At 34.6% G+C, this 23,152-nt stretch overlaps 1 long non-coding RNA gene across 6 annotated transcripts in view; it reads left to right on the top strand.

Moving 5' to 3' along the window:
• The window catches only part of LOC146398753 (uncharacterized), a 244,947-nt gene that overhangs the window by 144,152 nt on the left and 77,643 nt on the right, over positions 1–23,152 (top strand). Inside the window, exons 4-5 of one of the 6 annotated variants that reach the window (XR_014817216.1) lie at positions 813–990; positions 7,923–9,210. The exons of 1 other annotated variant lie outside the window; for it this stretch is intronic. This is a non-coding gene — a long non-coding RNA (uncharacterized LOC146398753). Of the gene's footprint in view, positions 1–812; positions 2,322–7,922; positions 9,430–23,152 lie in introns of those variants that run through there. 4 more of the 6 variants (XR_014817219.1, XR_014817215.1, XR_014817218.1 and 1 more) reach the window with 4 other exon arrangements.

Below are 23,152 nucleotides of genomic sequence, written 5' to 3'. Positions count from 1 at the left end.
CCCGGAAATTAGCTTCAAGGTGTTTATAGTCTCTGTTTTCTATGATAATGATACCGACACCAAGATACCATTTATTCCGATATGCGTTTGGGAAAATTCAATGCTCATTGAATGAAATCAAGAAGACATTAAATGTAACTTTGTTCTTCTTCTCAAAAAGATGCCCAAGGGCAAAAGTGCCATTTTCTGTCAAGTGCAACTCAATTGATAGTTCACTCTTCATTCTGCACAAATGCGTCTTTTGGGATGATTCAATCCCTCGTCTTCTCGGGTCCGGCAGGAGTCCTCAAGACAGAAGACTGGCCTCTGACCATCCCACTGTCAGAAGGCGCAGCAGTAACGGTCATGATTCTCTCATATGCTGCCAGTTCAATGCTCCATAAAACACATGAACTGCGCTAGCTGGACTCATTGTGCCGAGAGTGAAATAAAATGAAATGAGGTGGGGACTTCAGTAATATGTTGGTGTTCGGCTATTTCTCTAGGTATATCTTAATTCTCTAAAAGCTAAATGAGCGTGGAAGCTGAATGTCTTAATGGACTTTCACCTATTTAAAAACTGACTTTGCATTTTATCTAAAATTCGAGTTGGCTTGGATAGTTGTACTATAAAGAATGGAAACAGCAGTTAGAAAATACATTCCCAGTCATTTCATTATCCCCCTTATAAATGAAAAAAAGACGAAGTTAATAGGAGCTAATATCCCTTATATCAATTAATTTTTGGACAGAGTCTGGAATAATTGAATGCAGCTTTCTCTCCCTCACACTTTTCCCCTTTGGCTTTTGAGAATGTGATTTTATGTGTGCAGGCATATGACGACGTGTCTGCATGAGTTCAGAAAGCAGCTGAAGCAGAAAATATCCTGTGTGACAGTCTACTTTTCATGGCATTTCTGATCTTGCCAGTTACAGAGTGAAAAAAATTATGTGAAAGTTTATTCCTGTCAGATTTCCAGCCTGTTCTCCATCTAAAATTTGCAAAGCAATGTAAGTGAACTACAGAGACTTTTTTTTTAAATCACATACTGAAAAAACTCTATTTAGTAAAATCTGGGGATCCATCAGGTCTCTTACATTTGCATTTTAGTTATTAGCCTCAGTAAAACATGAATCCCTCAAGCAAAATTTACCAGTAATTCTGGTGCATTCTATTCTAAAACCCTAGTTGTATAGCTGGTGATGAGTAGGAGTGAGAGGGTACACCCATGCACACGCACCCATGCACACACGCACATGCACACGCACACACAAAATAAAAATCAGGATAAACTAACAGAGATTGAAAGCGGGACCGCATCTCTCAGGGAGGGAGAAGGGCTCTGAACCCAGATAAAATGGAGAGTTTCCAGGAAAACCAGCAGAAGCCAAACACCAGATGAGGCAACAGGTGATGTCACTTCAGAGCAGGAAGGGGTGAGGGAGGGGCTGCAGTAAGAGGGGCACGTTGGCCAGCAAGTCCATTCTCTGAGCTCTTGTCATAAGTGAATCAGTCGGAGGTTAAAGCTGCTCGGAAAGAAGCTGAACATGGGAACTTGTTAATAGAGTTGCTGTGGATTCAGGTTCAGCAGTTTGGGGTAGTTAACCCTTACCTGTGGTTCAGGAATATTCTACCCCACCCTGGAAAAACTGCTTTCAATCTCAGTTCATGCAAGTGGTCACAGTGAGAATATCATATCACTCTGCCCCCAGGAATACGTTACTACCTAGGGTTGCTGAGTTCCTCGAGATACAGGAGGAATAAACAGGTATTTAATTTGAAATGTATGTAAATAACTTCCTGCACAAAGTGTTCTAGATCCAAATAGTGGTTAAAATTCCAAGGATCAGAAGATACAGTTTATCTTAAGAGATAACTGAAGATGGTTGCTCAACTCGTTCCGTAACTCTGATTATTAAATAGATTTAAGAAGCACAGGAAAAGAATAATAGAGGAAAATGACAACTCTAAGCATTTGCATAAAAGTCTGAAATGAAAATTAGTTAACAGAACCTCTAATAGTGTCCTAATAAAATAGCATAAGTTCTTATTCTAGAAATTGCAGAACGTGTTTTCTAACACTTCTAAGATTCAGATGGATGGTTATCTAGAGGGAGTTCCTACTGTGGTTCCGTGGGTTAAGGACTTGACATTGTGTGAGATGCGGGTTCAACCCCTGGCCTCACTCAGTGGGTGAAGGATCCAGCATTGCCACAAGCTGTGGCATAGGTTGCAGGTGCAGCTCAGATCCAGTGTTTCTGCGGCATAGGCCACAGTTTCAACTAAGATTCAACCCCTTCCATATGCCTCAGGTGCAGCTGTAAAGAAAAAAAAAAAAAAAGACACCTAGAAATCCAGATGGGAAAAACAACATTGAAATGAATAGTGTTTAGTTCTCAAGAAATACGGGAGTATGCATAGGGCTTAAAAACACTAAATTGGTAGCATTAACTATAATTTTTCTGAGGTCATTTGCTCAGAGAAGAATCTTAACCATCTAAGGACAGCAGGAATTGGGGGGAAGAGGGTGGTAATTGTAGCCCTTGCTCTGTGTTTTGAGAAAAATTAGACTATAGTAAGTGTTGCACACACGTCTTCAAACCCAACACTCACGGAGACCTGTAGATGGTGAGTTGCACCTATGTTTTGCCTATGAGAAAATAAAACAAGGTTTCACTGAAATTTCCAAGCATACTTAAATAGAAATATATTTTAATCTATGTCAGTGGTTGAACAAAACAAAAGCCAAGATATAAATTTAATATCTTCAAGTTCCTGATGGCAGCAATTTAAACAAAAATTCTGGAAAATCTTGTCTTCAGATATAGTCTTCTAACTCAGACCAATCTACTTATAACTATTAAAGTTCATTAGTTATAATCATTTATTCCATCAATAAAACAAAATAAAGCACTGCAGTTTCACATGACTTTACCACTGAATTCTACCAGATGTTCAGGAAGAAATATCTTTAATCTTACACAAATTATTCTAGAGCATAGAAAATAAGAAAACATACCCATTCTCATCATATGGTATGAAAATGTTACAGGGTTTAGTGAAATCCAGACAAAATGAGTATAAGAAAGAAGAGTCACAGGGTAGCCTCACTAATGGCTCTAGATGGACGCTCTTAAATTATTAACACAATCTACTTAGCAAGGTAGAAATAATGCAGCATATAACAAAACTGAATATATGTCAACAATCAATTTAACATTGCTTAAAAAATAAGAATACTTTTAAATGGTACATTTAAGATCAGTCAGTGGGGTGATATCAGGGAAAGGAAAAAAGAAGTTCGTTCTAAGGGACTGTTTTTACACAGAAACAGTGATCAAAGGAGAAAAAAATTGTCAGAATAAACTTTATCAGCATCCTAGAAAATAGGGAAAGATTTATACCAATCAAGAGAATATCAGTCAAGGAAAAGGGCAACTTAAAATGATAAGACAGCATTGTGGGTGTTCAGTTACTCCTCCCCTGGTCCTGTGCCACACTGGTGACATTCTTCACAGAACACCCTCCGTGCGGGGCCTTGGTCACTGGTCCAGGAGGGGAGAGAGGACACCTTGTCCTGTCAGTCTGTTTGGACCTGTCTGGGGGTTACCTGAAGAACCTACTGGCTTTTGTTTTACACAAGGTACAACTCTCTCAAGGCCAAAAGCAGGTGTGGTTATGGTTAAAGGGCGTTTCTCAAAAGCATTCAAAGGCAAATGAACAACCTCAAGAAATCACAGTTGTGCAAACAAGAGACATGTCTGGAGTCAGGGAGGAAATCTATCTGCAAGTCCTCCATCCTCCAAGCTCTTGAAATCCATGCACCCTTATTCCACCAACAGGCCCCCATGTAACTTGAGCAAATGTTGCCCTACCTCCCTACTGTGCAGTCAGTGAAACTCCTGCCTGCCCTGCCCTCATGAGGAGATTTCCAAACCAAGCCACAGAATCCACCTACTGACGTGGTGTAACTAAACACTTCTTGGGTTAAGGGTCTTCCAGGGGACTCGTTACACTGCCGCCAAGCATGCTATGGCATGGCTCCCTTCCAGCAGCCCCCAAATATCTCGCCAAGGGCTGACAGCCTGATCCGCTATAAATAAATGCACGCCCCACAGGGCTTTTCTTTTTTCGATTGACAACATAGTTAGGGCTTGCCTTCTTTGTCAGGAAAAAGAAAAATGTCTCCTAACTTCTAAGGAGAAAAATACAAATAAACTGAAAGAATCAAGAAAGGTAATATCAAGCTGCCACTTGAAATGAGTGAGCATTAGTCAGGCTGATGCATACAGAAATATGAGAGAAGGAAAAAAGGAGTATTTAGGCAGAGGGAGAAGCATGGAGATAAAAAGGTCTTGATCTATTTAGAAACTAAGGTAATAATACTAGGGACAAAAAGTAATTGATGATATATAATACATGAATTATGTTATTATAATAAGCTTGGAGAAAAGTAATTTTTATTTGGAGTATCCAAACAGACTTTTATGAGGACATTAGTTTATTTAAGATTTTTCTGCATATGTGTCTTATTTTCATGTTCTTATTTTTTACTTAGGAGCTATGAATAGATTTTACAGTTATTGCAAAAAATCTGTGTAACATCTATACATATTCGTTTTGATGCTTGTGTTTAAAAATTGATTTAGGTCTATATACCATAATGATTTCTATGTGGTTATACCTGCATATGCATGTAGAATATTTAAATAACCTATGTATATATTTCTTGGGAATTTTTTCAATAATTTTAAACTCTGATATTCAATCTCTTGTTGAAGCAATAGAAATTGATAAACACATAACAAATAACAATATTAGACAATAGAGTTCTTTTAGTCAAGCACCTTTAGATAATTGGTCATTATACTTCAAACACAGCTCACGTGAGCCTAATTTCTTTGCTCTTATATCAAAGAATTAGGTGTGTCCAAAGACTACATGGTTGTGTTCTCCATGGTCTGTGTGAGTGGTCACTTGAGGTGTTACTGTCAGGTTGCCATTGCTTTAGCATAAACTTTTCCTTCACAAGAATAAGGAACAGTGAAATAATATAGTAGTTAGGAAAATGCTGTTTGGCTAAATTATTAGGACATGATAACTAGAACATCTATCAACACCGAAAACAGTATAATAATTTTGATAATCATATTTTAAGTAAAATATCACATGAATTTTAAGACTAAAAGAGAAGGCATATAATTATAATTTTGGACCTAATTATTAAATCATATTTATGGAATTCTGGATTTTATAGTCAAGTCATTCTTTCCTGAAATAATAGAACAGCAAGGACAAGAAATGACCTTGACTCAAACTTTCCTAAGTATTTAGGGAGGTCCATGTCTAATAAAGACAGAAAAGTTAAACTTATTTTTGAAAAAGTGAACAGAATATCCTAAGCAGTAAATTACCAAAAAATGGACAATGTGTTTTAAGCACTTACACTGTTTATTTCACACTCATAAACATTTTGATTGCTATATAGACATTAATTTTTATCATTATTAAAGATACGCTAAAATTTATATACTAAAACTGTTAAAAGTCTTGAGAACACAAGTGATCTTTATAATTAATAGAAAGGACTTAGGGGATCTAGTGGTTCATAAGAGATGAATTAAAGAGGTGTGACGTGAGAATCTCAGTAGCATTAAAAGAACACGGCACAATTTCCAGGTCTTATGTCTATAGGAAAATGCTTGCACTTTGTAGTAGTTTCAACAAAATGGTAACATTACTTTATTATGAATAAAGGCGAAAGTAATGGTATTACCCATTCTTGGGCATTTTAAAATGAAAATCTAATTATTATTAAAAATAATGCATTTATTATTCAATTAGAAACTGTTAGATTAAGGTCACCTGAGAAGAAAGAAAGAGTTAGACTTTATTTGACCTAAAGAACAGGCCTCCATGCAGACAAGTCAAATTTAGGTGTGCTGAGCATCACCTACTCATAGGACAAAATTTAAAACAATTGTAGCTTTGATAGAAGAGTAAATTTGCAGTGAGTAGACATTTTGAAAATAGAACATTAAATTAGTTTGTTAAAAATTATAAAGCGGCAGCAGAGTGGAATTTATTAAATCTTTGGTAAGCACCAGATGTAATAGCTTGTATATAAACTATTAATTATTATATAATTAATATATCATTTCAAATGAGTGGGAATAAATTATTTAAGAAAAATAGTGCTGGAATAGTTATGAAGAGCTTATTTGTTATTAAAACACAAAAAGGTATAATAGAACTAATTTCCAGAAGGATGAATATGGCACCTCTAAGCTGTGTCATGAAAAAGAAGAAATAGCTATAACTTTGTCAGATACACTGGCTAGTTTCAACCTTTGAAAACAAGACATAAAAAAAATGAAACAAAATACCAACAAAATAGAACAATGTAAAACATACAGTGAAACTATGTTGGACTGAAGAGGTAATTTTCACCACATAAAATTAAATATTTCTACCCAGGAAATAAACCATTGCAAACTCAAAAGGGAGATGACATTGAGAAAAATGTGTACAAAACAAAAGATAATGTTTAGAAGAGGGTTACTTGTTTAATACATTTAACAAATTTAACATTAATTTAACAATACAGTTGAAAAAAAAGATGAACAGATTGTTGACAGAAATGCCAATAAAGAAGCATTAAAAAATGTTGTAAAAGGTAGATTACTAAATTTTGATGATTTTTTTTTAAAAATTTCAAATTCAGAAACATACCAAAGTGCAGATAAGGTTGTAAAATGCTAATTAAAGCATAAAGTTGTAACAGAGACACGATTTTAAATCACTCAACTCATTAGAAATTAGAAATTTAGGTGTTTTCCATGTATTCACTTTAGGAAGAGGGTGGGAAATTACATAAAGGATCTAATAAAATAACCAACTCACAAGGTTCTCTGTGGTCTGACCCCAGATCCCCAACTGAAGTCAACCGATGTTTTGTAGTGTTAATCCTGAATATTAGCTCTGTGTACAAATTGCCTTTTCGTCAAGTTATACAGGGATCAAGAGAAATTTCCTCTCTTAATAACACATACATGTTACATGTTCACACATCCGAGCAGTGATCTGAAACTTTTAGATAAATGGTAGTATTACCTTCACATTTTACAAGAGGCAACTGAGACCAGAGAGCTTAGATAATCTATACAAAGATACACTGAATGGAACTAAGAGTTAAATACAGATTAATTTTTTACAAGAACCTTTGCAAGGAGATACATATATAGATAGATATATCTATATATATAGACACACACACACATGTTATAAAGTTCAGCTACATTGGGAAAGGTTTATCCTACATATTTCACTATGCAGAAATGTCATATATTTATCTAACTTGCCTCATTGAATATTTCAATGTGATTTTTGGTTGCAGAGAGCAGCAGATTGTGACATTATTTTCTTCATTATTGTGTTTTACAATTTGTTCACGTTTCAAATGTTCAAACATTTTTGTTTTATTTTTAAAAGTTCTTTTTAAGAACACGTTATAGTTTTAAAATATTATCTTTTTCAGAATATGTTCTTCTCCTTCCCACATTGGGAAAATCACATGGTCTGCTACCACCGTAGATTCTTTTTTGTATTCAAAAAGAAAAGGGAAGACAACACAAAACTGGCTGCAAATTTCTCTCCAAACAGGCTGAGTCTAGACTTAAAAGAGTTCCTTAATCAGTGGTAGTTTATTTTTGTTTTTCTCTCTCTAGTGAAATCAAAGGCCTGGCCTGCCTCTGTGAAAGAGGAGTGATGAGCTAGGAAACAATTATTGAAGCTACAGAACTGTAATCTGGCTTGAAAATTCACAATTTTAAATACACCAGTATAATTCTGGCAGGAATTAAAAGGCAGATTGAGTCTTACATACTTGAAATAGTAATAATCAGAGCTGCTATATATATATATTTTTTTTTTTTTTCTTTAGACGCCAAATAAAATGTTTCTTATCTGCTTAAAGTGCCAGTTTGGGAAGAAAATTATCCTTGCAACTGAACTCAGTTGATAAAAGTATATTCATTACTCATCGAACGGTTTTTTTGAACAGCTGCAGTGCAACAGATACTATATCTGGGCCTGAACGGATCCTGATGAGCTAATGTTGATGTGCTCGACCCATATGGAGGATATGGCATGTGAAAGAACGAAATAACTGAAGTGATGGTAAAATACAACCTTGGAGAGCCCAGTGAAATAGAGTGGCTTGGGTCTGCAGCAGGACGGAGCGTGGCATATAAATAATACTGAAAAGAGGCCCTTAAGCTGGAGGAAATTAAAAAGGCGTTGGCTGGGGTGGGGGGTGGGTAGGTGCTGCAACAGGCGACTACAGAGATTTTTCAAGACCATCCCTTTCAAGGATTAAAGCCATTTGATAGCTCCTTGTCTTCAAAATGGCAAATTAAATAACAATTAAGTACAGGAAGTCTGTTGATGGGAGGCTGGTATGACTCATTTTGCATCTTCAAATACCACTTAATGTGAAGAGCTGATGGGAAGATTTCCATCACAGGAGATGGGCAGGCCAGGGAATCTGTCCAAAACTGCTCAACAGCAAAGGGTGCAAAAACTTTGCTCAAAAACCCTTTAAAACCACAGAGATGATTTTTCCAACTTCACTCTAAGTACAGGAGGATGGAATTTCATGGCCGAGTAAGGTTCTGCTTTAGCTGCTGCCGGTCTAATGAGGAAATCAAAACGACTGGTGTCTAAAGGATGTGTTTGCTACAAGTCAAGACACAATTCACAGAGCTAAGGAGTGTGGCTTGCACTCAGCTAGGCACAGAGGAAAACAGGGGTTGTATGGGGATGCCTGACTCACTGCTTGTGCCAGGATAGTCTGAGAAATGTATGCCGAGTATTAATGAAAACTGAACAAAATGGCAGAATCAGAAATTAGCATTAATCTGAATGTTCTTTCTCTTTTTGTCACTATTTAATGTATGCTTTCCCATGCTTAAAAGTTCCTCTGATTTCTGTTGAGAAAGTTCTTACACATATATGAAAATTTTTCAAAAGATTTCATCGGTCAATAGATAGACATGAATAAGTAAAATTTGCAGAGTATTATTTTGAATTATTTTCTGCGGGGGGAAGGAGTCTGTTTTTGTTGTTGCTTGGTAGGGCTTTGCTCCTAGCTATAGCAAAACTTCCCCAAAAACAGGGTCAACATTTTTAAAAGAAGAAACTACTTTAAAATCCACATTTATCAATCCAAATGAATGTATAAATGATAAAAATGAAGTCAAGGTAATATGATATAAAGCAATGCAAAAAAAAAAAGCCACCAAAATACTCTTAGGAAAGTGCAAGTTTCATAACATTCATTATAAATGAGTCACCAATACAATTATTTTCTAGACAATAATTCTCCATAATATAATGACAAAACTAAATATATATAGTGAAAAATATTAGATAATAAATGTATGACACACGAATTCTTTGAAATAGTATCTTTTTTTTTTTCTAAAGTGATTTTCTCTAATTTGAATTCAGAGTAAATTGAATATCTGTCAAAACAATACAAAACTCAAATCTTAGGCTAAGAGTCATAGCCTAGTTTTTTAAACCTTTGCAAAATGAATCAAACATATTAATGCATGAATCACCGCAATAAATAGACTGAGTAGAAAATTAGATTCAACCAGTTTTAAAATCGAGTCTCTCCTCTCACCATAAAATGAGTTCAGGGGTCTTCAATCATCTCTTCTTTGGAACAATCTGTATCTGACAGTAATTATATTTTCCTTCCTCAAAGTATAACGTAGGTTGAACTTTCTATAACATTTTTTTTTTTTTTTTTTGTCATTTCTTGGGTTGTACCCACGATATAAGAAGGTTGCCAGGCTAGGGGTCTAATTGGAGCTGCAGTTGCCAGCCTATGCCAGAGCCACAGTGACACCAGATCTGAGCTGGGTCTGCAACCTACACCACAGCTCACGGCAACGCCGGATCCTTAACCCACTGAGCAAGGCCAGGGACCGAACCCGCAACCTCATGGTTCCTAGTCGGATTCGTTAACCACTGCGCCACGACGGGAACTCCTCCATAACAATATTTTAGATAAGAGCTTTTACGGCATGAAATTTTCAATTTCTTCAGCCATTATTTGTATATTAAAGTTTTTTTTTCTTCTTTGGCCAAATGTAGCCATTTCTGTAGAAATTAATTTTTAAATAGGTTTTAAAAACCTTATTGGAGTTTACTTATAATTCACTTTAAGTGCATTATCCATAACGCTTCTGAACTTTCGTAATTTTGACACACCACATTCTGCTTATTGAAAGTCCACATTTTTTAACTAGGTTCTGTGAGAATTCTGTTTTTACTATTATTGTTCTGATTATTTTCTAAGAAACAGCTCTTGTCTTTGTTAATTTTTGACATTGTTTGATAGTTGGTTCTTTGTTTTATTAACCTTTTCCTAATCCCTATTTTTATTTTCTTCTTTTGAGAGGAAGGGCCGTGGCATTAATCTGATTGTGTTTGGTTAATATCCTTAATAGCACAGCATAAATGCTTTCAGTTTGTACTGTTTTTCTTAGACGTATTTAAATATTATTTTCTTAAAAAAAATTGCAATGAGTATTGCATTACTGTGTCGAAGGTGTGTTGTTACTCTTATTATTATTTATTTTTTACTTTATTATTTATTATTATTTATATATTATTATTTATTATTTATTTATTATTATTTACTTTATTATTTAACATCACCCTGCTTTCCACTTTAGCCCAAGGGTTATACACAGAAAGATTTATGAATTTATAAACATGTTTCTATTTCTCCTCAGTGATTTTTAAGCATATGAGGCTTCATTCAGAGAACCTGGTTCATAAATGTTGATCTTTTTCAGATTTTTAGGGCTTTATTGCAGTTTACTACATACATTACATATTCTGTTCTCTAGAATAACATATTCTCTCTTAGTCCTAAACTAATGTTTGTGTTATTTAGATTATTTTAAAAATTTGTGGCATTGCTTTTCTGTTTTTATTATAATGTAATTCTGACTATTTACATTCTTTTCTGCATATATTTTTCCAATTTGTACTTTACTTGTTTGGGATTTATACTTTAGTGTAATTATGTTTCTTATTCTCATTTTTTATTTTACAAATATATATTATTTTTTCCTCATTTTTTCAAATTTGATTATTTTTACATTAAAATTATCTAGGCTTTCTTTTACTTTGTATTTTCTTTTTTAAATTTTTGTTTTGCATTTTTATTTTCAACATCACTGCATAATTTAAATACAAGTGCTTAACTTCAAACAATACATTGGTAAATCTTTTTTGTTCTAATTCAATCTAAGGGGATTTGTTTTGTGATTGGTGGTTTTAAAACTGTTATTTTAGTCATATATTTTTCAGTAATCTCAGGCCTAGAATCAATGGGCTAATTTAATATTTGTTTATCATAATTCTTAATTTGTATGAATCTCAATTCATATATATTGTATTTTTCTTTTGAGTATTGTCAGAATCTTCTAGATTCCAAGTTTTTTCTGTTTCCTCAAAATTTGAGAAACAATTTGTTATCAGTTTTAAGTTACCAGTAGTCATATTATCACAGACCAAAAAAAATGCTATGCCATGATCTAATCAAATTTAGTCTTCTAATTTAAATAGTTGTTGAAAAAAATATAATCTTTCAAGTTTGATCTTTCCTTGGTGCTTAGAATGTAGTATTCCTTTTTTTTGCTCAGAGTTTACTATGGAAAAGCCTGACATCAATACCAAGGAGAGACTGTACTCACAGTACAATCTCTTGTGCGTCCTCAGTACTGAGATATTTGGTCTCTGAGCTGGTCTCTGAATGTAGGCCAGACCTAAATCGCACTCCTGGATTTTCTCATACGTCACTGGGAATAAAGACAATATTGCAGAATTATTTGATTAGGGTATTTAATCACTTGAAAGTGTCTCAGAATATTTTTACACTCAAATACATTTTAGCTTTGCTATTAAAAATATTAAAATGCTCTTGGATAATTGCGAATAACATATCACGTATCCTCACTATTCATTTGTTGTTTAATTTTCTTGGTCAGGCTGCCTATGAACATTTTTTATGATTTTTATTTTTTCCATTATAGTTAATTTACAGTGTCAACTCCTACTGTACAACAAAGTGACCCAGTCATACAAATATATATATATTTTTTTCTTTTTCTCATATTATCCTCCATCATGTCCCATGTCTATACTGCAGGATCTCATTGCTTGTCCACTCCAAATGCAATAGTTTTCATCTACCAACCCCAAACTCCCAGTCCCACTCCCTCCTCTACCCCCTTGGCAACCACAAGTCTTTTCTCCAAGTCTATGATTTTCTTTTCTGTGGAAAGTTTCATTTGTGCCATATATTAGATTGCAGATATAAGTGATATCATGTGGGATTTGTCTTTCTCTTTCTGACTTACTTCACTTAGTATGGGAGTCTCTAATTCCATCCACATTGCTGCAAATGGCATTATTTTGTTCTTTTTCATGGCTGAGTAGTATTCATGCATATATACCACATCTTCTTAATCCATGCATCCATCGATGGACATTTAGGTTGTTTCAATGTCTTGGCTATTGTGAATAGTGCTGCAATGAACATATGGGTACATGTATCTTTTCCAGTGAATGTTTTGTCCAGATATATGCCCAAGGGTGGGATTGTTGGGTCCTATGGTAGTGCAGTATTCAGTTTTCTGAGGTACCTCCATACTGTTTTCCATAATGGTTGCACCAATTTACATTCCCAACAACAGTGTGGGAGGATACCCTTTTCTCCATACCCTCTCCAGCATTTGTTATTTGTGGACTTATTAATGATGGCCATTCTGACAGGTGCAAGGTGTTACCTCATAGTAGTTTTGATTTGCATTTCTCTAATAATTAGTGACACTGAGCATTTTTTCATGTGCTTGTTGGCCATCTGTATATCTTCTTTGGAGATGTCTATATAGGAATCAATACAAGACAAAGACAGAAGTTCAATACACTGGGAATAAAAAAGTATATTTAATATTATTAAAGCTACTTATCCAACTGAAATAAAAAACATTGAATTATGCTTTCTATCATATAAAAATTAATTTCAAATAGTCTAATAGACTTATCAGTTAAAATGTTATAAAATTAGATTATAGGCATATCAAAATCAGAAGGCCTTTGTAAAAAATAAACAAAACATAGCAGATATAAAATAATCCACTGACACACACTTCTAAGAAATACCATACAACATGGAGATTTGTGAAACATACATAGCAAGATACCACATAAATAGGGGAAAATAATAGCCACAAATATATCAGGGCTACAGGGTCATGATACGTAATAAAATACAATTAAAATCAACACAGAAAGATTAATAATCAGAGAAAAAAGATACACTGTATATCAATAGTCAATTCAAAGAAATGGAAAAAATATACACTTTAAAAGAACCTAAACTTAACTAACAGTCAGAGAAATGTAATTAATCTATCACTATAACTTTATATCATTGGATAGCAAAAAATTAAGAAGCTGTAATAATTACTGCAAGTGAGATATTAGGGGAAATGATAATGTCTTGTATTACAAGTGACCAAATGAACATAGTCTTTTAGATAATTAAACGGGAAATCTCAGTCTCTCTCTCCCTCATTGATCCTGGCAATGGCAATATTATGTTAATATAGAAATATTATCACTGAATAATCAAAAAGATAAGTGTGCACATATATAGAGAGAAGCATTTTTCTTCATATTATTAAAGAAGTGAAACTAAGCGCATATGGTGTTTTCAGCAAGGTAGACCATCTGCTAAAAGTTTTTTTAAAAGACTACGAAAGATTGGAAATTATGAAGAATATGTGCTCTGTGACAACAGTATCGAGTTATAAATCTATTATTAGATGAATGGAAAATAATTAATTTTAAAAGAAAGCATTCACTTTAAAATAACAAAGACAAGAAAATGCAAAGGAAATTGAAAATATTTTGATGATATAATTAAAAAAACATATCAAATACTGTGGAATAAAGAAAAGCAGTGGTTACCAAAAGTTTACAGCACTCAATGTTTATATTAGAAAAAGAAAAGGTCTAAAATCAGTGATCTAAGCTTCTGCATTAAGAAGATAAAAAACAGGAGTTCCCATCGTGGCTCAGTGGTTAACAAATACGACTAGGAACCATGAGGTTGCAGGTTCGATCCCTGGCCTTGCTCAGTGGGTTAAGGATCTGGCGTTACTGTGAGCTGTGGTGTAGGTCGCAGATGCAGCTCGGATCCTGCATTGCTGTGGCTCTGGCGTAGGCAGGAGGCTACAGCTCCGATTCGACCCCTAGCCTGGGAACCTCCATATGCCATGGGAGCAGCCCTTAGAAAAAGCAAAAAGACAAAAAAAAAAAAAAAAGAAAAAAAAAAGATAGAAGAAATGAAACCCAAGTCAGTAGAAAGATTTAAACAATCAGAGGTATTTCACTTAGTGTAATATCCTCTAGATATAGCCCTGTTATGGCATATTTCAGAATTTCCTACCCTTTCTTTAGGTTAATATTCCATTATATGAAAATACCACATTTTTTCCTATCTATTCGTCTGTCATTGGATGTAGGGCTGCTTCCATGTTTTTGCTATTATAGACCAGTGTGCCATGGACATGTGTGTACACATATCTCTTCAAGACCTCTTTTAATCTTCTTGATTATATAGCCTGAAGTGGAATTGCTGCATCATATAGTATTTCTAATTTTAATTTTTTGAAGAATCACCTTACTGTGTTTGGCAGCAGCTGTGATAGTTCATATATGAGGCGTTCTATCTGGTGCTTATTAAAGGTTTCATAAATTCCATTTTTAAGTAAGACCTTTGTCTTCAGTAAAATGCTCAGGGCACCTACATTTGGTTTGTAGGTGGGTTTTTTTTTTTTTTTCAGGTTACACACAGTCTAATTCTTCCTCTTTTTTCAGGTGACTATAGTCACTTTTATCTAGCAGTTTCTAATTGAATAATAGGTGTATTATTTTTAATAATATTCAGATTTTCATTTTAAAATGCCCAAGAATGGATGATTGATTACCTTTGCCTTTATACCGATAGAGTAACATTACCATCTGGTTGAAACAAAGTGTAGGCATTTTCCTGTAGGCTTACTTTCATGTACTGACTTTTGTCTCTTGCAACCTTGCTGAATTTATTTATCAGTTTTCACATTTGGGTGTGTGTGGGATCTTTAGAGTTTTCTGCATATAAGATAATACCATCTGCAGAGAGATGACTTTATTTCTTCCTTTCCAATTTTGATGCCTTTTATTTTTTTTTTCTTGCTTAATTGCTTTGTCTAGGACTTCTAGTGCTCCACTGAATAAAAGTGGCCAAAGCAGGCATCCTTATCATGTTCTTGATCTTAGAGGAAAAGCTTTTAATTTTTCAACATTAAGTGTAATGTTTGCTATGGGTTGCTCATATATGGCTTTCATTATGTTAAATAGTTAACTTCCTAATTTGTTGAATGTTTTTTATCATGAAAGGATGTTGAATTTCTTCCCATTTTTTTCTTCTGTTGAGATGATCATTCTGCGTTCTTCTAACATGGTATATTAAAGTGACTGATTTTCATATGCTAAACCAACCTTACATCCCAGGAATAAACCCCACCTGTTGTGGTCTATAACTTTTTTAGTGTGCTCTTGACTTCAGTTTGATAGTAATTTGTTGAAGATTTTTGTATCTGTATTCACAAGGAATGTTGGTCTGTAATTTTCTTTTCTTGCATAGGTTTTGTTTGACTTTGATATCAGGCCTCCTGGAATGAGTTAGACATGTTCCCTCTTTTTCAAACTCTGGCAAAGTTTGAGAAGAATTGGCATTAGTTTATTTTGTATATTTGGTAGAATTCACTATTGATGCCATATAGATCAATGGTAAGTAAACAGACAGAGGAACTGTACAATAAACCAAGTGGATCCAACAGATTTATACAGAACACTACCCAACAGCATGGAATACATATTCTTACCAAGTGCATTTGTCACATTTTTTAGGATAGACCATGTGGTAAGCCACAAATTACATCTCAATAGATTTGAAAAGATAGATATCATCCAAAGTATCTTTTTCAACTACAAGCAGGAAGAAGTTAGAAATGAATTATTGAAAGAAAAGTGGAAAATTTATAAATTTGTGGAAATTAACACAATCTCTAAAAAATGATGAATCAAAGAAGAAATTACAAGGGAAATTAGAAAATGATTAAAGATAAATGAAAACAACAACACAACATACCACACTTTATGCAATACAGCAAAAGCAGTAATAACTGGGGAATGTCAAGCTATAAAGGCTCACATTAAAAGACAAGAAAGGTCTCAAGTCAACAATCTAACTTAATTCTTTAAGAAACTTGAAAAAGAAGAATAAATTAAACCAAAGCTAACAGGATGAAGGAAAAATTAATATAAGAGCAGATGTAAACAAAAGATTTTTCAAAAAGTTTATGAAAGGCATAAAGCATAAACAGCAAATGTATATGGAAAGTTGTATTTCATTTCTTAAATTGCCTTTACCCAATATTTGATCATTTTTACACATATTGGGAAAGTAAATCATGTACAGTATTTGCTAGATACTAGTGTGGAATATTTTAAACCTCATGCAAATATTTCAATATTCAATATGAGAAAAATCCTCAGCTGCATGATCTGTAGAGCGATTTGGGTGTAATGGTTCCCATTTCCTCATGAATTAAAGCTTCCACACTTAGGAATTTTGAGTATAACATACCCCTTGCTTTTGTTTTGCCAGAATACTAGCAGAACCTTAACCAATGCGTCTTTTGGTAAATAGAATGATGTAGATCTTTTGATGACTGATAAATACGGCTTCATATTTCCCAAATTTTAAAATAATGTGATAAATGAAATTTACTGACATATTATCTAGCATAGAGCTCGGGCTGTCCATTATTAACTGCTGAAAATACTTATTACGGCAGCATTTTCCCTGGAATATACATCAATTGTTAATGAATTAAGTAAATGGTATTTTAATTTTATATGTAAAATTTGTTTTAAAAGTCTTTATGCTTTCCACAATCCAATAAAATATGTGAAACTGATGAACACTGCATATAAATACGTATGTTTATATATGTATTTTTTTTACTTTGATTTGAATGTACTGAGTAAAATGCATATAAACATGATCTCAGTGGGCCACTGATGGGTCAGGTTATGATCTTACCTTGCATCGGCTTGAAGATAGTCTTAATATTTCTCAGAATCTTGCCTAAAGAATGCAATACATATCTAAATTTTCTGCTGTGTGACCCGGTTTCACTGTTGTCATGGTAGCTCAGCCTTCACATCAGGCCGCAGGCGCTTCAGCCTCAGCCTTAAACACAACGCCATCTCCATAGTTAACATCAGACACAGGACACTTTCCCATTTTTCTAACTCCACCCTTGACGCTTGCTAATATGGAGGCCACACCAAGCAGAGGTTAAGAGCCAAAGGTACTAAAATGTGTATTTCTCAGAAAGCCCAGAGCAGAAACCCGAATAATCGTCAAGACTGCGCCTCGATGAAGGTCCTCAGTTCCCTGGCTTTAGGCCGAAGATGTCCATGCAGGAAGTCTGGTTTCGGCGCCTAAGTGATACTATAAAATCCATGTTTTATGGCTTATTTTAACTATATCAAATAGCAGCTAAATCATTATCTTACCATTTATTTTTCTATCTAAAGAAAAATGTCTCTTTCTCTCATTTTTAAATCAGGTAGGACCCCCTTCTTGATACATCCTTTGTTATTGACTTGTGTCAGAAAGTGTATCATTTGCCCGAGAGAATGTTCCGTATCGTTGATTTTTCACTTTGTGTTTTTTTTCTTATATACATTATTTGTTTCTTCATCTCCCAAATTCCTGTAAATAAACATTTGCGTCTAGAGGATTGATTACACTGAGATTCAAATTTTTGGCAAGAAAATTCATAGATGATGCCTTAGGTTGTATATTGAAAAACAGAAAGAGTCGATAAATAAGCATAATCAACCTTAGTTATCATGAAATGAGATTTTACAAATTGTATGAAATTATGTTTTAATTTTTTTTTTTTTTTTTGTCATTTTTAGGGCTGCACCCACAGCACATGGAGGTTCCCAGGCTAGGGGTCTAATTGGAAACGCTGCTGCTGGCCTACACCACAGCCACAGCAACGTGGGATCTGAGTCACATCTGCAACCTACACCATAGGTCACGGCAACACCAGATCCTTAACCCACTGAATGAGGCCAGGGATCAAACCCACAACCTCATGGTTCCTAATCGGATTCATATCTGCTGCGCCACTAGGAGAACTCCTTAATGTATTTTTAAAATTATTATGGTTGATTTACAATGTTCTGTAATGTTTCTGCTGTACAACAGAGTGACCCAGTTATAATACATTCTTTTTCTCACATTATCCTCCATTCTGTTGCATCACAAGTGATCGGATATAGTTTCCTGTGCTATAGAGCAGGACGTCATTGCTTGTCCACTCCAAATGAAATGATTATTTTTATTAGCAAGTGGTATAAAAGAGCATTTTTTTTTTGTCTTTTTTTGTCACACCCATGGCATATGGAGGTTCCCAGGCTAGGGGCTGAGTCACAGCTGCAACTGCTGGCCTACACCACAGCCACAGCAACACCAGATTCGAGCTGCATCTGTGACCTACACCACAGCTCGTGGAAATGCCAGATCCTTAACCCACTGAGCAAGGCCAGGGATTGAACCTGCATCCTCATGGATATTAGTCAAATTCTTTTCCATTGAGTCACAACAGGAACTCCATAAAAGAGCTTTTCAATTAGCTATTTAAATATAAAAGAAACTGCTAAAGTAGAGGTATTTTGGTTTGGATTTTGATTTTTTTATAATCTAATGGCTCTTACTGGTAGAAATTACTTTGGTTTGTAAAGTACAGATTTAACAGTATGATCTGCATTGACTAAAGCCATCCGTTATAACTGAAATTAAACATTTCTGTTTTTCTTCAGTAGATACTGTATTGGTTCTTTTTTTCTTGATCATTGTTTCAGTTCTATCGTTAATCATCTACACTATATATCATTCTATAAAAGGCAAAGTAAAATGTAATTACTTTTTACTCATGAAAATCTTATGGTCTACTTTAAGAAACAGACATTAAATTTCTTGAGAATAATGTAAATAATAAAAGCAAAAGTACTTTATTACTGCATATTAGATGTGAAATTTTGGAACACCAAGTGATTTATATGTAAAAAGTTTCTTGTATAACATTTTAAAATCAGATATATGCATTTATAAGGAAAAATATAATCTATAAATAAAATATTAGGAAAGGAAATTTGCAAGCGTACAGAAAAATAAGCCACACTGATAATTAACTTCAAATATAAAGGAATTTCATTTTATTGTTTGCAATATTCATTCAAGTTTTTAAAAAAAATCTTAAATGCACATTAGTTGGTTAATTTATATGTGTATTTGTCTCCACATGACATACTTATCAATTTAACATTATATTGCTTTCTCAGTACATATATATATATATATTTCTTTTACATATTTTAAATATACTATATAGGAAGGACTATCATTTTCCCAATCATTATAGGTGTTTTTAATGATATTTTAACTTTAATTTCTGATAATTTTTGACTTTATGCATCAAAATAAGTAACAGCTACAAATTTCTTTTATTTTTTTATTTCCCTAATGCATTTTTTTTTCCTACTGTACAGCATGGTGACCCAGGTACACATACATGTATACATTCTTTTTTATCACATTGTCATGCTCTGTCATAAGTGACTAGACATACTCCCCAGTGTTACTAGACATAGTCCCCAAAGGCAATAATTTGTGTCTATTAATCCCAAGCTCCCCATCCATCCCACTCCCTCTCCCTCCTCCTTGGCAACCACAAGTCTATTCTCCAAGTCCATGATTTTCTTTTCTGTGGAAAGGTTCATTTGTGCCATTAATAAGTCCACAAATAACAATTGCTGGAAGGGGTGTGGAGAAAAGGGAACCCTCCTGCACTGTTGGTGGGATTGTAAGCTGGTACAACCACTATGGAGAACAGTATGGAGGTACCTTAGAAAACTATACATAGAACTACCATATGGCCCAGCAACCCCACTCTTGGGCATGTATCCGGACAAAACTTTGCTTAAAAAAGATATATGTACCTGCATGTTCATTGTAGCACTATTCATGATAGCCAAGACATGGAAACAACCCAAATGTCCATCAACAGATGATTGGATTCGGAAGATGTGGTATATATACACAATGGAATCCTACTCAGCCATAAAAAACAATAAAATAATGCCATTTGCACCAACATGGATGGAACTAGAGACTCTCATACTGAGTGAAGTAAGTCAGAGAAAGACAAATACCATATGGCACAGCTGCAAATTTATTTGCCTTGTCTCTTCATCACCCAGAGTTTATTCATTTTCACATGGATATTTTAGGGGAAAACCACTACAACATATCCAAATCAGAAGTAATGATTTCTACTGTTTCTCAAGTATAAAATGCTATATATTGGAACAAATAACAAAACTAGTTGTTTCCACCTTACAAATATTTCTCTAAAACATTTACTTCTCTTCACATTTACTAATACCAGCTTATCCAGTAGTTCTAACTCTTACTCATTCTCCACTCTGAGCCAGAGGAAACTTTTTTTTAAATTAAAGTGTAATTGATTTAGGAGTTCCCATCGAGGCTCAGTGGAAATGAATCTGACTATATACATGAGGATGCAGGTTTGATCTCCGGCTCCGCTCAGTGGGTTAAGGATCCAGTGTTGCTGTAAGCTGTGGTGTAGGCCGCTGATGTGGCTTGGATCTGGCGTGGCTGTGGCTGTGGCATAGGCTGGCAGCTACAGCTCTGATTCGACCCCTAGCCTGGGAAGTGCCATATGTCCTGGGTTTAGCATGAAAAAAGACAAAAATAATAAATTATTGATTTACAAAGTTTCTTCAGTTTCTGTTGTACAGCAAAGTGACCCAATCACACCCAGTTCCCTGTGCTGTTCAGTAGGGCCCCATTACCCATCCACTCCAAATATAACAGTTTGCATCCCAAATCCTGAACCGCTCTCCCATCCCACTCCCTTCCTGCTCGCCCCAGAACCACAAGCCTGGCTGTGATCTGTTTCTGTTGTGTAGTTAGAATCATCTGTGCCATATTTTAGATTCCATAAATAAGTTATATCATATGGTATTTGTCTTTTTCTTTCTGGCTTACTTCACTTAGTATGAGACTCTCTAGTTCCATCTGTGTTGCTGCAATAATTCTTATTATACCTGGTTTCACATTCAATATCACTGAAGATTTTCTTTCCCACAAACAAGGGTCAGTCTCACTATTATATGCCCCAATAACACCAATACATTAGTATTACCCTTATTATTTGTATTACTTTCTTATAGTTTTCTTCTCTCAAGACTGAAAGTTCAAGCCTCCAGGGATTATATCTCTCATTCATTACTAAATATCTCAGAACTCAGCATGGTTCCTATAACACAGTAGGTTTTTTCATTTTTTAGAATTTTATTGTAGTCGATTTACAATGTTGTGTTAATTTCTTCGATATAGAAAAGTGACTCGGTTAAACATATACACATATCCCTTTTTTTCACGTTCTTTTCTCATATAGGTTATCACAGAACATTGAGTGGATTTATACAGGTCTGCACTGATCATCCACTCCATATACAGTAGTGTCCATATTCCAGTCCCAGACTCCCGGTGTATCCCTCAACCTCACCTTGCAGCTTTGATAACCCTAAGTTTGTTTTCAAGGCTGTAAGTCTGTTTCTGTTTTGCAAATTCATTTGTATCATTTTTTAGATTCCACATATAAGTGATAATATGATTTGCATCTTTCTCTGACTTACTTCACTTAGTATGGTAATCTCTAATTCCATTCACATTGCTGTAAATGGCACAATTTCACTCTTCTTATGGCTGAGTAATATTCCATTGTATATATGTACCACAACTTCTTGATCCATTCCTCTGTCAGTGGACCTTTAGGTTGCTTCCGTTGTCAAAAGAGCTGCAGTGATCACTGGGGTGGGTGCGTGTATCTTTCTGACAGATGCCCAGGAGTTGCTCTGCTGTAAACTGTGGTAGTTCTGCATTTAGTTTTTGATGAACATCAGTACTGCTTCCCATAACAATTTACTTTCCCACCAACAGTGTAAGAAGATTCCCTTTTCTCTGAACCCTCTCCAGCATTGATTGCTTGTAGACTTTTTGACGATGGCCATTCTGACCTGTGTGAGATGATTCCTCATTGTAGTTTTGTTTTGCGTTTCTCTAATAAGGAATGATGTTAAGCATCTTTTCATGGTTTTTGGCCATCTGGATATCTTCTCCGAAGAAATGTCTATTTAGACGTTCCGCATGTTCTTTGAAATATTTTCTCCTGTTCTATTGGTTGTCTTTAATTTTGTTTATGGTTTCCCCTTTGCTAGGCAAAAGATTTTAAGTTTTTTTAGGCCCCATTTGTTTATTTTTGTTTTATTTTCATTACTCTGGGTGGTGGATCAAAAAGATACTGTGATTTTTGTCAAAGACGTTCTCTGTATGTTTTACTCAAGAATTTTATAGTGTCTGGTCTCATACTTAGGGCTGTAATCTATTTTGAGTTTATTTTTATGTATGGTATTAGAGAATGTACTAATTTAATAATTTTATATATAGCTGCCCAGTTTTCGCAGTACCGCTTATTGAAGAGACTATTTTTACTCCACCATATGTTCTTACCTCCTTTGTTGTAGGTAAATTGACCAAGGGTGTGTGGTTTTATTTCTGGGCTTTCTATCCTGTTCCATTCATCTATGTGTCTGTTTTTGTGCTGTACCATACTGTTTTGAATAGTCTGTAGAAAAATCCAAAGCTTTTTAGAATAGCCTAAATTCAGGAAGCCTGATTTCACAAGTTCCATTTTTTCTTTTCCAATATAGCTTTGGCTATTCAGGTTCTTTTGTGTTTCCATACAAATTTTAAAACTGCTTCTTACTAGTTTTGTGAAAAATGCCATTGGTCAACTGGTAGGAAATGCCTTAAATCTGTAGCTTTTGACAGTATTATTCTTCCACTCCAAGGACACAGTGTATCTT

This window comes from Sus scrofa, chromosome 10, assembly GCF_054392235.1.
Source record: "Sus scrofa isolate SSC_HxYL_T2T_F1_AM1 chromosome 10, Sscrofa_HxYL_maternal_Yorkshire_Landrace_v2.0, whole genome shotgun sequence".
Classification (NCBI taxonomy): domain Eukaryota; kingdom Metazoa; phylum Chordata; class Mammalia; order Artiodactyla; family Suidae; genus Sus; species Sus scrofa.
The sequence above is the reverse complement of the archived record's forward strand: the minus strand, read 5'-3'. Positions and strand labels throughout refer to the sequence as shown.